We start from the raw sequence: 14,247 nt of genomic DNA, 5'->3' as shown, positions 1-14,247 counted from the left end.
CAAACTTTTATTATTAAAATTACTTCAACTAAGAAATTTCCATTCCGTTCTCTTATAATAATAATTGTACATTTATCAATAATAGTAGTTTTTTCAACCGACGCGGCAACACCGTCAGTTTTCCGTCGGGCACCATTCCGTGAAGCGCAGCTCCATTCGTGTGAGTTCGTCGCTTCCGCTCGACGGACTTTGTGCGACGTGTACGGGTGTGTGCGAAAGTATGAAGTGAAATCGTACATAAAGTGTGTGAAATGTTTAGTGTTAGTTTTTACTGTGCTATTAATACAAAATGAGTGCGAACGGATAACGTTGTTTCCTTATTTCGGTCCAAATAACTCCGTACGGTCGCGTACACGTAACATTTGTATGAACGGTTTCAAAATGGCTGTGTTTTGAAGGACCCTTTGTCCGCTTTCATGTGCCTCTCCAGCATGATAGTGGGATCATACCGGCAGAAGATTGTTTTTGAAAGGTGAGAAACTTAGTAGAGCATATTTTTGATGTTACGGGTGGTCGGTAGCGAGTGGAAAATTACTGGTTACACTGAATTGTTGATTGCTTTCTAGCGATATCACAACTTGGGACGTGTGAATGTCGAATAACTCTGCAAATACTTACTCGGTGTACGCTAAAGATAGTGGCTTGTGCGCTCTATATACGTGTTTGAGTGTTGGTTGCTCGTGTTGCTTGCTATAGTGTTTCGTAGCCGCTGTTAACCTCCACGAATGCGATCCAGTCATATGTTTACGTGCATGCTATCATAAATAGATGTATAATTTAGGCCAATTGGAATCTTATTACAGTAGCATATGATTGTCATACTTTTCAGTCCCAATAAATACAATGACATTTGAGATATAAAATTAATTAAAATGAAATCTACTGCTCCACTTTCCATATTCTATTGAGTTATCACATTCTTTCAACTATTTCAACGTTTCATATAATTCAAGGTTGGTTGCAAAATTAGATATTTCATTATAATTTTATCCGAATTACAAAATGTTAATGTTTCACAATGAAAACTTCAGTATTGCTCTTTGGTAAGTGTAACTTAGATTTGTGACCATAAAATTCAAGAAAACTTTATTTTAATCTTTATGACTATAATTATTATCATAAAATTAGATGCTGCTTTTGTATTTTTTATTTTAAATTTTGACCAGCTCGGTGGACTATGGCCTGATCCTTCTCACTCTGAGAGGAGACCCGTGCCCAGCAGTGGGACTGCGTTGATGATGATGAAGATGATTTTAAATTTTGATATGAAATGTAGTAAAACTTGAAAGTTTTTATAAAAATGTTTTATAACATAGATAACCAGGTACTTATTGGGAAAACAACATAATACTCAACACTCCAATTCATTGTGTAACTGTTTAACACTCTTGAAATTGTATAATTTTATCAAAAATAACATTAATAATAAATCTGAGGAAAGCAGTAACAAAAAAATCAAGAAAGTATCTTATATATATATATATGTAGATTTTATAAAAACTTATAAACCAAAAATAATTTAAAAACTACTTATTAAAATAAATATGGTATAAGGTGTATTATAATGCTATTTCTTTTGCTAATTTATAATACACATTGCACTCATTATTATGAAACATATCCACATGGGATGGCAAAATATATTACATGAGTTTCTAGTAATACTTTAATATTGAGTAGGGTGCCTTAAAGGGTATGTTCATTGCAACAATATTGAGTTAAACTTTTCTAGGGTTTGTCACTCACATATAACTTTTTTATACCAGATACTAATGCCATATGTATAAAAACCTATTGTAGGTAATATCTGTTTTCTTCTGATTGTTATGGGTCGACTAATAGAATGTCACAAGATGTCAAGTTTGCCCCCTGATCCTTTATTGATATAATTGTAAATATAAACAATTGTAAACCGTAAATCATAAATATGCATACAAATGTACAATCATTGTAAATATACAGTTATACAACTAAACAATAAATAGACTCAAGAAATACTTCTTTTAATGCCAAACTAATAACAAATATAAGATACTTTTGAAAAGATCTGTGGAAAGTTAGTAGCAAAGTAGTGGAAATACTTATCTTTAAAATTAATATCGGTTGACAATACGAAATTCGAAAGTTGGGTCTCATCTAGTATTTTAATGATTTGCCATACAAAAGGGGAAAGGAGGTAGCTGAGGTGAGGTTTCACCGAAAAATTGAATAAGCGATTTCAGCAATGGACGTGGAAAAAAGTTACAATCAGTGACACAATGGCGCCGCTTGCGACCGCGGCGTGCGTGTGCGCAGCGTTTTGCGAATCACAGAGTCAACAAGGATAAGAAATGCCACTGCAATTTTTATGTACACCTTTCTACTAAGTACAGACTACACTCTTACTGAATTGGCATGATGACAGTATTAAAAAATCAAAGAATAAGTGATTTAAGTAAACACAATATATTGAAAGTATCCTCAAAAATGACCCACTTTTAAAAAAACTTAAAAGATTTATTATATTTTCAATATAATAAAAGTTATAAAATACTGCAGCCGGCCATCTTATCTGAAACGTTCATCAGGGCGCGAATGACGTACTTTTTGGGTATTTCACGGAATTGCTTGAAATTTTGTATGGGATGTTTTAATTTTTTAATTTGACGTCACCAATGGACGCCATGACACCCGAGAGCGTTTTCGCGCTTAATTCAAAATCGGTATAAAAATATGCTATTGTTTTCATTAATACTGAATTCATCGCCGTGATAATACGATTTTTGGAATCAGTAGATCTGTATGTACATTATAGAAGGGGATTTCAAAATTTGTCATCATGCCTATTTAATATAATACAAAATTGGTATGTTATATTTCATTTCAAATTATTAACTCACGTTAAATCAAAACACCTTGGCAGCTGTTACGAATTTAAAATCAAATTAACATTTATTTTTGAAGGTTTTTTGTTTCTTATTTATAAATTCGGAGGTCAAAACACTACTATTTGCGTGTTAAAATAGTTTAAACAAATAGTTACCATGCATGCAGCTGGAACCAAACGATGTTAATTAATTGGCTTTAAATTTATTGTGACGTTAATTAAACAACGTAACTCTGAAATAACGTGGTTGGTCGATTCTTCGATAAATTTATAGGTAATTAAAGTCTATTAGTAGTAGACATCATTATGCTCTGTTTGGTATACAATGTTATTATTTACATTCACTTTTATGATTTCTATGAATTTTCGTGGGGCTATAAGTAAACAGTAACATAATATAAGTAACATATTATGTCATTATTCATTAATTTCTATTTGTTACTGATATTTAGTCTTGCTCATTTGCGACCTCCTAAATACTGAATATCTTTAAGTATTCAAGTAGAAATAGTAGTGGTTGCGGCGGTTTCTGTCGTGTTGTCTTCAGTCGAATAAATGAGCAATTCCTTTTCTATGAAAATGATAAAATCTGCGCACATTGTTTTTAACGTTTTTAGACTCTTCGGCGTTATGCCATTTCTACACATTGTCTCATCTACAGCAGACACTCGTTGCGTTGTGACAATGGCGGGACGTTGCCGTTACGCGTTTCGAGCGCAAGATAACCTAACGGTGCCCGCGACATTTCACGATCGGAAAGCGGGCTTCGGTTCGCAGCACGACCTTTACGCCGCCGCGCTGGATGTGTGCACGATCGAGGATTGAGTATTGATGTACGCGTTGCGGACGACACAGTGTACACACCGAAGATGTACATTTAGGTATATATGCAAGTATCATGCATAATTTAGGGCTAAGATACAAATATATTCGGTTATCTGAAAAATAATGTGAGGAGTGCTAACTTAATATTATCGGATAGCAAATCATTTGTAACTTTCTGCAGGTGGAGCTCCTATTGTTAATTATAACATTATATAAATGAACACAATAAATATGTTTTAAATTTAATTGAACGCGTTTTTACCAAAAATAACTTACTCTGTAAAAAATAAACATGTTTCCTTAAGAATGCCTTAAGAGTTAAACCACAGGGGCAGCTAGTTCATTTCATTTCTGTGATTATATTACCAGATAAGCTACATATAGGAGTAACAAGCAACATATCAACTTTCTAACTGGATCGTTGGTAAGTCATTTCAACTGATGTCGCATGCCAATTAATTTCAGAGTTGTCTTGTTGACTTTGTCTCCTCATCTAAACTGTCTAACGCAATGTTTGTCAAAGTGTGACACGACCCCCTGGGGAGCAAACCATCTATGGGGGATCGTGAGAGGTCGCCCAAATAGGAAAAAAGTAAAAAAAGCTATATGATTTTCAAAAAAATATTTTAATGCAAAATGTTAAGTAAAATATATTTCTAGTACCTTAATAATGTATTTAAAGTACACGTTCATATTATGTTCATTTATTATGTTTACAAATATGAAATTATCAAGTTTCATATTTTTAACATAATAAATGCAGGTTAGAATATTTTCACATACTACCGACGTCGCCATAAAAAGGTTGAAAAACTCTGGTCTAACGCAACCTGGGTCGCGCCCACGCATTTTACCTTAGAAAGTGGATATAGGCGATGATTATCGTTTAACCAACCGTATTGTTCTACCCACTAAACTACTGTACGATTCCGTTCGGACAGTTAACTTCCGCGATCCAACACCGACTAAATTACTCCTTTAATACCAAGCGAGTTGTCTTGATGTTTATTACTAGGTAGCAATAAATCTACTGGCTTTTATGCTGACATTTTAACTTAAAAGCAATCTCGGAGACACTTTGAGTTTGGCTTGAGAATTAGGAAATATAATCATTAAATTGACGAGACAGCGCAGCCAGATTTGGGGACTGATGGAGATAAATTGCTCGTACAGTAGGTATCCTTCGACGTTCAAATTGATGTTAATGTTATTAGAGTGGTGATTTATGGAACGGATGCCCTGACACGGAGTTATTTTAATGAAATTACCAGATTTCGTACATGACCGGTATGTTAGGTACTATTTATGAAAGATATTCAAATATATAGTACTAACTTGCGACGCGGTATAGAATCCATTCGCATTTTTTATCCCTCTGTTAACTGATCAAACTGAGAATCAGTAAAAATTACGGTGCCAATTACGTTAAAGAGAACCAACTCATATTTATACAAAAAATATAGTACTAATAGATCATTAGGTGGAAAAGTATCATCCAAGACTTGTTACTAACTGATAATTAACTGTTCTGAAATGTATGTCACACGTCGAGGTGGCTTCAAGCGTGAGGTGGCTGAAGCGGAATGAAAATCTTATATAAAAATTTTGACAATGTCCGCTCTATAGCTTCATAATCTCTTTGCGGCTTACAAATTAAACTTTACACGTTTTACTTGTAATGCATTGAGAAATCGTTATTACTGTACCTGCTTATCGCGCTAAAGAATTATAAAGCAAGGCAATGCAATAAATAAGTTTGTAATTACAACATAAACGCTTGTACTCATTACTACCTTCGAGGTCGGCGTTTTCTTGTAAAAGTGCAATGAGTGAGTAACATTTAAATAAATAAAACGATACTTTTAAACAAATGGCAAGTATTTAATATGAAATAAATACTACTCGGTGGATATGGGTTGACAACTCTAGACACTTAATTTTTTAAGGTGATTGCGTGTTATAGATTAATTATATTTAAAGCCCGCGATGCCTTGGCGACTCCTCTGCAAATGTCTATAAAGGACGGGTACTGCTTTATCGTTAGGTATAACTTAAAAAAAATCCAAGGGTATTCGAAAATACCACGACGATTTTTTACAATGGTAATTATGGTACAATGGTATTATGGTACAATGGTAATTTACAATGGTAAAAGTTCCAGGAACAACTCAGGGGCGAGTTCGTTCCACTTTATCCAATTTCGTGATAAAAATCTATTATATTCTTTCAAATAACATTCAATATTTTATTGTAGTATGATAGTCATATTTCATTAATGAACTGATCGAACTTTTGGAAGCAAGGCTAAAGCACAAAGCACCTCAAAGTTTTGCCGCGAGTGGAATAGTTTCCCACATTAATACCAGTTTGGAGGACGGCTCGTCATTAGCCGAAGCGTTGGCATACATGAACTATATGGTAAACACACTCAAGTATTTCAATTAATACCGAATAACTACTCTCTCGATATCCCAAGACAGTTTGAACTATGTGCTGATGTTAATTTCGGGACATTGATCATTGAAGCGATGAGAGACCCTTACATCGAGACGTATGGGAGGACGGGTTAGTTTAATCTAATTTAAACTTAATGTTTCAAAGGAGAATGCCCATTCTTGGTACTGATTTTTCTCATGCGTCAAAATGAAAGTAATATTAAAATTATTTTTTGATTTTTTTACATAATTTGTCGACCAGAATAGTTTCTTTGAACAGGGGATTCCATTTAAGATAAAATAAGACGAAACGTTGATTGTTGTTCTTAAAAATTAAAATGGCGGATTTTTATACTCGGAATTCAATAAGATCTATTAGTGTTTTGACTAATGATTTTTCTCATGCATCAAAATGAAAGTAATATTAAAATTAGTTTTTGATTTTTTTACATAATTTGTCGACCAGAATAGTTTCTTTGAACAAGGGGGTTCCATTTAAGATAAAATAAGACGAAATGTTGATTGTTGTTCTTAAAAATTAAAATGGCGCTATTTTATACTCGGAATTCATCATTTTAGGTTTTTAGCATTATTTGAGGTTTTTTTTACCTACTACCTTTAAAAGTAAATGGAATATGTTAATCGAACTACATTATAGGTACCTACTATCAGTTAAAACCGACCATCAATCTATCTTCGGATATTTTCGATTTAGAGGTTATGTAACATTTCGGTAAATAACTTCAGAACCCGGGTCCTGATCTAAAAAATAATTATTGGTGGTAGTATTTGGTTAATTATACATCGTCCACAACAAGTTTCAATTTGATGCAACTCTGGACGGCGGTCCATACTTTCATGGGCATTGTCCTTTAAGTTGGTAGTTTTAGGTTGGGATTCCGTGTAGCTATGTAAAATATAAGTAAATTATTAAAAAAGTTATTAATAGGCAAAATTATAATTAAAAAATATATTAAAAAACGATTGTTTGAAGATAATGATCGATACTTCTATAATTTCGAGATTTCAACAGCATCTCGTATGCTAAACTCCGTCAAACCTTTTTTGATGTAGGGCATGCCAAAGAATAAGGCATACATACGTAGGAACACGCTCGAACAACGTTGCCTTCCGCAGTCGTGTAAAAAATAGTCACAAATAAAAACAATATCATTTATATATAGGCGATACCGCACGAGCCGTCATATGTAATAGAATCACTATTATTTCCCACAGGTTATATTTCCCACATTCTTATCTTTTTAAATGAGTTGTTTATTCGAGTAAAATACAAACAAAATCTAATATGTAATAGAACTTAAGGGACTGAAGTAAGCTTCGGGTATTTTAACACAGGAGCTTAAAGAAGCATCTTTGAAACTTGGGTTGTTTTGCTTAAGTTGTGGTAATTTAGTTCCCAGCGTTTTGTATGTGTTACGAACTTAAACGCAAACTATGATACTGACGTGAACACAAGCATGCAAGTACTTAGGAATTGTTTACAATGTTGTTTAAATGTGGTGGAACCTGTCGGAGTTCGAATCGGCACCATCGCAGCACTTGTTTCTACATATAATACGAGTAGTAGTGTTTAGCACTATGTTTTGATGTCTGTCATAGTTAGATGTGATAAAATAGAAACACTTAAGCCAGGCGTTCCAACTTACGCACGTTAATTAAAATCAATCAATCAATCCAATGTTTTTTCTACCATTGGATCGGATTCGACAATTTCTGCCTACTACAAAGTGCCAAATTTCAATATTTGGTAGGCAAAAATTGGATAGTTGGATTATTAATGTGGACTGACCACAGGTATGACAAACGCAACTGTGGCCGACAACAAGTGAAACTCCAATCCTATCTGGGGCTCATTAAGAGGTAGTAGGTAGGGTGCCCGTTGGTTGCTACGTACCATCAGACGGACTACATGCTCGTTTGTTACTTCAAATATAATACTTATAGTTTAAAAAATAAAAACCACGCTAAAATCGCATAAGGAAAATCGTTAATCTTGATTCCAGACGATCATGATGAGGTAAATGGGATAAAATTATTAAAATCGTATATTGTCATCGGTTGTTGATAATTGTTCAAAATTTTAAATTAATCGGACAGTTCAAAGTGGGTAAAAATTGAGCTCAAAGATTCCGTTACATACATACATAGATACAACCCAAGCTAATAAAAAGCGTGTTAAAAAATATATGTTCGACTTGTGGAGGCACTGCCGTGCCTCTGAGATATACCTACTTATATAATTATTGTTTTTGGCAAACATTACATATTACACCGCGTGATAAACTGCGGTGAGGTTCCGATAGCGCCGTGGGAAGTGATAACGATACGATATTGTTCAAGTTGTGTAAACATGTGACATAGCGCGTTTGTTTTTATGTTAACAACGTTGGTGTTGTGGGATTTGAAAAATACGTGCAATTTCCGTTAGATATGGTCAACATTTTTTTTTTTATTTTAAACATATGAAGCAATGGAATTAAGTTTTTTTACATATTTATGCAAAATTTTGTTCGAGAGTATATGAAGCAGTAATTTATTGTAGCCCGACCTCCCAATCGAAGCACGCAAAGTTCGATGCCAGTGCACATCGGATTTTTGAAAAATATATGCGTATTAAAAATTAATTGTCATTTGTTTTAAAAGCGAAGTAAAATGTCGGCAGCAAACTCGTTTTTACTTATGTTGTGCGTCATTTATTGTAAACGGTTTTATTTTTGAGTAAACATGTTGTTTTTGAAAAGATAAGATTACCTACTGCCTTAAATTTTCCTTATTTGTTCTTTTTTGTATAATTGGATACCTTTTTATATTTTATGTTGTATATTACTAGTTTCTTGATTATAACGACGGGTTTTCTGTGTTTAAAACTCCATTATTTTAATAATGAGTCACGCATCACTCCATCTGGTGGGAATATCTTTATGTACCCATAGGTACTTACCTATATAATATCTGGAGAACCTATGTGATTGAATCTTCTTTTAAAAAGAAGGATTATATATAAATACTTGAGCTCTAAATCGGATTAAATTTTCCACTGAATTCACTATAATTTAGAATTGTCTGAATTTTCAGACTACGTCTAAACACCTTTACGTGTGTGGAGATACCACAAAAACTACAAATGGTTGCGACGAAGCCATGCAACCGTCCACCTCAGATTTATTCTAATAAGCGGATTTCAAGTCGCCCCGACGATTATTCTAGTCGAATCGGGTTTCAATGTAAATCTAGATCGTAGGAGTCCACTCGGATTTCTTCGGTCTGCCTGAATAAAGTTATTGCATTGTTTTGACACGAGACCAGTGAATGCAATATCGTCATATCAGGTCTATGGACATTTGGGTTGGGTTTGAGTGTCTGCAACGGAAATATACGGTTACATTTGCAGCATATCGTACTACGTATAAATATAATGCGTTACGTATATGTGTCGTTTTTCAAAGGGTTTTGAATAGTTTATTTGAGGGTGTAAAAGTTGAAACATTTTAAAACAATATCTTATTATTGTTATGTATATGATTTATAAATATTGTAACTGTAACCACCATTGCATTATACTCTCTTTTAGAACTTCTATTAATTTAGCTATTATACCTTATACCTCGAATCTTGTCAAATATTATTTTCAAAATACGAACTGTGACTCAAAGTAACTAAAACAATTTAGCTTTCTAAACACAACTTCGTCTATACACTCGTTACATAATATAACACTAATACTCCATCTTGAAAACTTTTGTTTGTTCAAAAACACAAGGTTAGCTCCAACGCTTCCATTTGATAATGAAGTGTTTCCCTAGCGTTCTCCATTCGTGTCGTGGCCCTCTTACGGCGCGAGTTCACGGAACGCAAACTTGTTCCACGGTAATGGTGGCTCTTAGCAAATGAAAACTCGATTTTACGATGCTTTCCGCTGAATTACGCCGCCGTAGACGCCGAAATTATTGTAATTGGACGGCGGCTTGCCGTAAGACGTGGGTGCGGTTTATGGGGTCTCGACGAGGAAATATGTTGGTGAAATATCTTTACATTGATATGAAATTTAATGATGGTAAATTTTTCCTGCAGCGTTGAGCTTAACAATTTACCTAATAATTGTGATCTATGAACTTGGATCATATTTTGTAAGACGTTACAAATTGCCTATTTAATGTTAACTTACTAATTTAGAGATAAGATAAAAAATAGATATTAGTATTATAAATTTATCTAATACCCACACAGACATATAAATGTGTTTGCGTAGTCATTTGATGACCCGCGCGGCTGAGCTGCCACCATACCGGTCTGAGATACCGTGGGTTCCAGGTTTGATCCCCAACCAGATTTATATCTTAATGATGAATTTATCTTTTTCTAATTAAGTGTTTGTGAATTCGTCTTTGTTTATGTCTAAGGCAACCACAATTCAGGAACAATCGTAGTAGTTATGTGGCTATTATCTGTTGTTTTTAGTGTGTTTGTCTACAGCAGGAAATTGTAATGTGAATAACAATTCATAATACATTTTGATTGTTGCAGGGAATGCATGTCATGTACTCGGAGCAGACTCAGTATCGCATCAGTCAGCCAACGAGCACGCAGTCAGATCAACTGTCGGCAGTGTCGCCGGCCCACCACCAGCGACCAGCGAAGAAGCGACGCCTGCTAAGCCCCCCGCACCACAGCCAACTGGTTGCTCAACACGCGCTGCCCGACAACACGCTATATAAGGTATGTTCACATAGTCTACACGATATAGTATCGGCACGTAGTAACTAATTATTAATTTGTGGTATTGGTTCGAACGTATATATAAGGTGTTTCGTCGTATCGTCGTTTTGTTAGTCTTCAACTCAAAAAAATATATACACCGAGACATCTTCCCATATCACCATAGGTGTTTTGACTAAAGTCGAAAAAAAATACTCCCTCATTCGTATCAGATTGTATCGTTTTGTATGTAATAAACATTCAAACAATTTTATTTCTTTATACGGACTTATCAGAAGAAATATTTTTTGAAGAAAAGAGGAATCCATTGCATACGAAAATTGTCTTTAAAATTCCATATTATATTTATTTAAGACTATTTCATCACACGATACTGATATTCATCAGTGGCCAGATCCGTCTCTCTATTATGAATCTTTGTGACGATGATCGTTTGGTGTCCACACAATACCATTTGTCATATAAAAATACCACCAACGTTTATTGCCAAACATCTTAACTATAGCTACTGTAGTTACATTGTATGATTGATTAATTTTGGACCATTGCAATCTTGGCTAGAGATCACGTTGAATTTTTATGACCGTTTCGTAGATGACACAATATGTACAATTAATAAAATAGCATTTATGAAATCTCAATTTTCTTGTCAACTAATCTACACTTATAAAATAACGTGCAAGTGTCTGACTGTCATTTTAAAATAAGTTTTCTCGAAGACTTATTATTGGCAGTATTGGCAAGTTACTAAATGCTAAAATATTATTATAATTTTCGTTTTTTTGTCATTAAAATTTGAAATAAGTTGTATTTTTTATCTGAACTAAGTGTTAGGGAGGAGTATAGTATAAATAAAAATGTACGCTTCAATATATCGTACGTCCTTGTCTCCATATCTCGAAACTCCACATCCAAATGTACGTAGATAAAGTGTGTGTAGACGTTTCATACGCGCTGTCTTGTATTAAGTCCCGTAAGTGACAGCTGACAGTGCGTAGACATCCCTTAAGTTGTTTCATGTATTTTTGGTATTCTCCTGCTGGAGATTTAACGATAAGCGATGAACGATATTATGAAATAATAGTTTTGTAGAAATTTGTTAAGCGGATAACCAGTAAGATCTACCATGCCAACGATTTCCGGATCAACTCTAAATCGGTTTATAGAGTAGGCTGTACAGGTCACCTTTCAGAATAGTTCACCACGGTGGCCAAATGCGAATTGGCATACATACTAAAAAGCATTTAATTTTTTTCTGAAAACTCTCAGGTATGTATCTGCGCGATGTTTTCTTTTAATGTTAAAGCACTGATAATTAATTTACACTATCTCATTATGATTGAGTTGAAATTATATTCGTATTTAACTCGCGACCAGTTTCTCGTCGACGCTAAGAGAAGTGTCTAATATAGACTATTGGAAAAAGATAATGGCCTAATGCGTTCCACATAAGCATAATATATCGCTAGACGAGATAAGGCCGAACAGACGTACTTGTAATGAGACAGCGCGGCCACAGACGGTAAACATTATTTTTGTTATTACGTAAACTGTTGACCGATTCTTGCGTTATTCTTGATTTTATTGTAGTAATAAATTGTTTGATTATTGTATATTTTTTGGATGATTGCAACATGGATTTGTTCAAGTAATATAATCGCCTTATGGAAGATTTATATCTAAAGACATCATACGCGTCAGACAAGATACTATCATTCTGTACAGTATGTTACTTATATGTACTTACTTATATTTTCGTGTACACAACCGCGATGACATACACCGGGCCTATTAAAATATTATATATAAAAATATTTTTCTTTCCGAAACGATACATTCAATGTGTGTGGTTATAAATGTCGCGTTTTTGTGTTTTTTCTGCTTCCATACTTTTTTGTCCACAAAACTTTATAAGTAGTCAATAAATTGAATTGAATTGAAATTGAATTCTTACGTAACTTGCGTTTTTATGAGTATGAGTGTATTTACACACTTTTAAATCCGAAGATAAAAGTACATACGTTGTAATCGAATCGAATCGAGCCAGCCGAATTCTACCACCTTTGAAATGTGCAAACGTTTAAAATAAAAATAACATTGAAACCAGTTTGTCTAGATCGGAATCAATGCAACTATATATGATTATATACATAACCGCAACTTGCGTAATGGCACGGTTTGAGGTCATTATGCTAAAACGCGCAGAATATTACTGTCTAACCGTATTCACTACCAATTTACTATTCCCTTTATAGCTTACATCTAGTAATTGGATATTAACCATAACCATTATAACTTAGCGCTAATCTATTTCTCTATCTTCTCTATAGGAATATCCATCTTTTAGAACTATGTTGAACTAGGTTGTCGTAAAAAAAAAAAACAAAAAAAAACAAAAGTTGGATTTGTTTCTCGGAGCGTCTGAAAAATTACTTTTGCATATAAAAACGTATGATTAGCCTTAAATTTTAGCTCGCAAGGCCTATATCTCTAATCCAATGTATGGTAATATTAAAGTTGTTTTCCATTTTCAGTTGTGAAAGTACTTAAAACTACCAGAAAATGCATATACCAATACCATAAAAAATGTATACCATTTATTTAAAATCAAATGCGTCATTCCGTGCGGTGGAAGTGGCCGGCTAAACTTAATACAGTATTATATTATAGAAACAGTAATGTGATTTAAGTAACAAATGGGCATGTAGTCCACGATAATTGTGTTAATAATAGTCATTTCCACTCGTGGATACCTGTAATCGAATCCGAACACAACGAAGTTATATAGGTACTTGAAATTCATCTTTCCTTGAGGATTAAGTTAAAATACAATACGTTGTGTAATTATAATTTGTGTAATTATAGCGAGATAAAAACTTCGTACCTTGTATAATGTGTGTGTGTGTGTGTCTGGGTACTGAGTAATCAACTTTTTATTGTCTGGTATGCCAAGATACCGGTTACGATCCTAGGCTAGGTAAAGATTTAAATGATGGACCTAGATTTCCGTAAGTCAGCGTACTTATGTATTACTTTTCATGATACAATAATTAAAGATTTTTCACATTTGCTGAAATTATCGAGTTTATTACTTATACACAGGTGTAGCGTATTGGCGGTGCAGGTCAATAATAATAAACAGTTTTCTTCAATGTTATATTGGCATTGCAGCGAGAGATTTTAAAAGCCAATCGTGGAAATGTTGATTGCATTGAAATTCTCAACCGACACCGACACTCTGGTTAGGTAAATGTAACTATGGTATGTTGTTTTGCAAGTTTTATTTCATTTTATTAGAGTATGAACATTGAACAGGTATGCTAAGCTAATTTTGACCTTATTCGTTGAAATGACCTTAATGTTTTGTTCATAGAGATTGGTTGT

At 33.9% G+C, this 14,247-nt stretch overlaps 1 long non-coding RNA gene across 1 annotated transcript in view; it reads left to right on the top strand.

Moving 5' to 3' along the window:
* Positions 1-10,733: 10,733 nt before the first annotated feature.
* Positions 10,734-14,247, top strand: part of LOC140754452 (uncharacterized) — a 124,374-nt gene continuing 120,860 nt past the window's right edge. The window contains exon 1 of the long non-coding RNA XR_012103664.1: positions 10,734-10,863. This is a non-coding gene — a long non-coding RNA (uncharacterized LOC140754452). The remainder of the gene's footprint in view (positions 10,864-14,247) is intronic.

Source organism: Epargyreus clarus, unplaced genomic scaffold (assembly GCF_041222505.1).
Source record: "Epargyreus clarus isolate Ecla_fem2 unplaced genomic scaffold, WU_Ecla_fem_2.2 ptg000029l, whole genome shotgun sequence".
NCBI classification, from domain to species: domain Eukaryota; kingdom Metazoa; phylum Arthropoda; class Insecta; order Lepidoptera; family Hesperiidae; genus Epargyreus; species Epargyreus clarus.
Note: the sequence above shows the minus strand (reverse complement) of the source record. Positions and strands in the feature narration are given on the sequence as shown.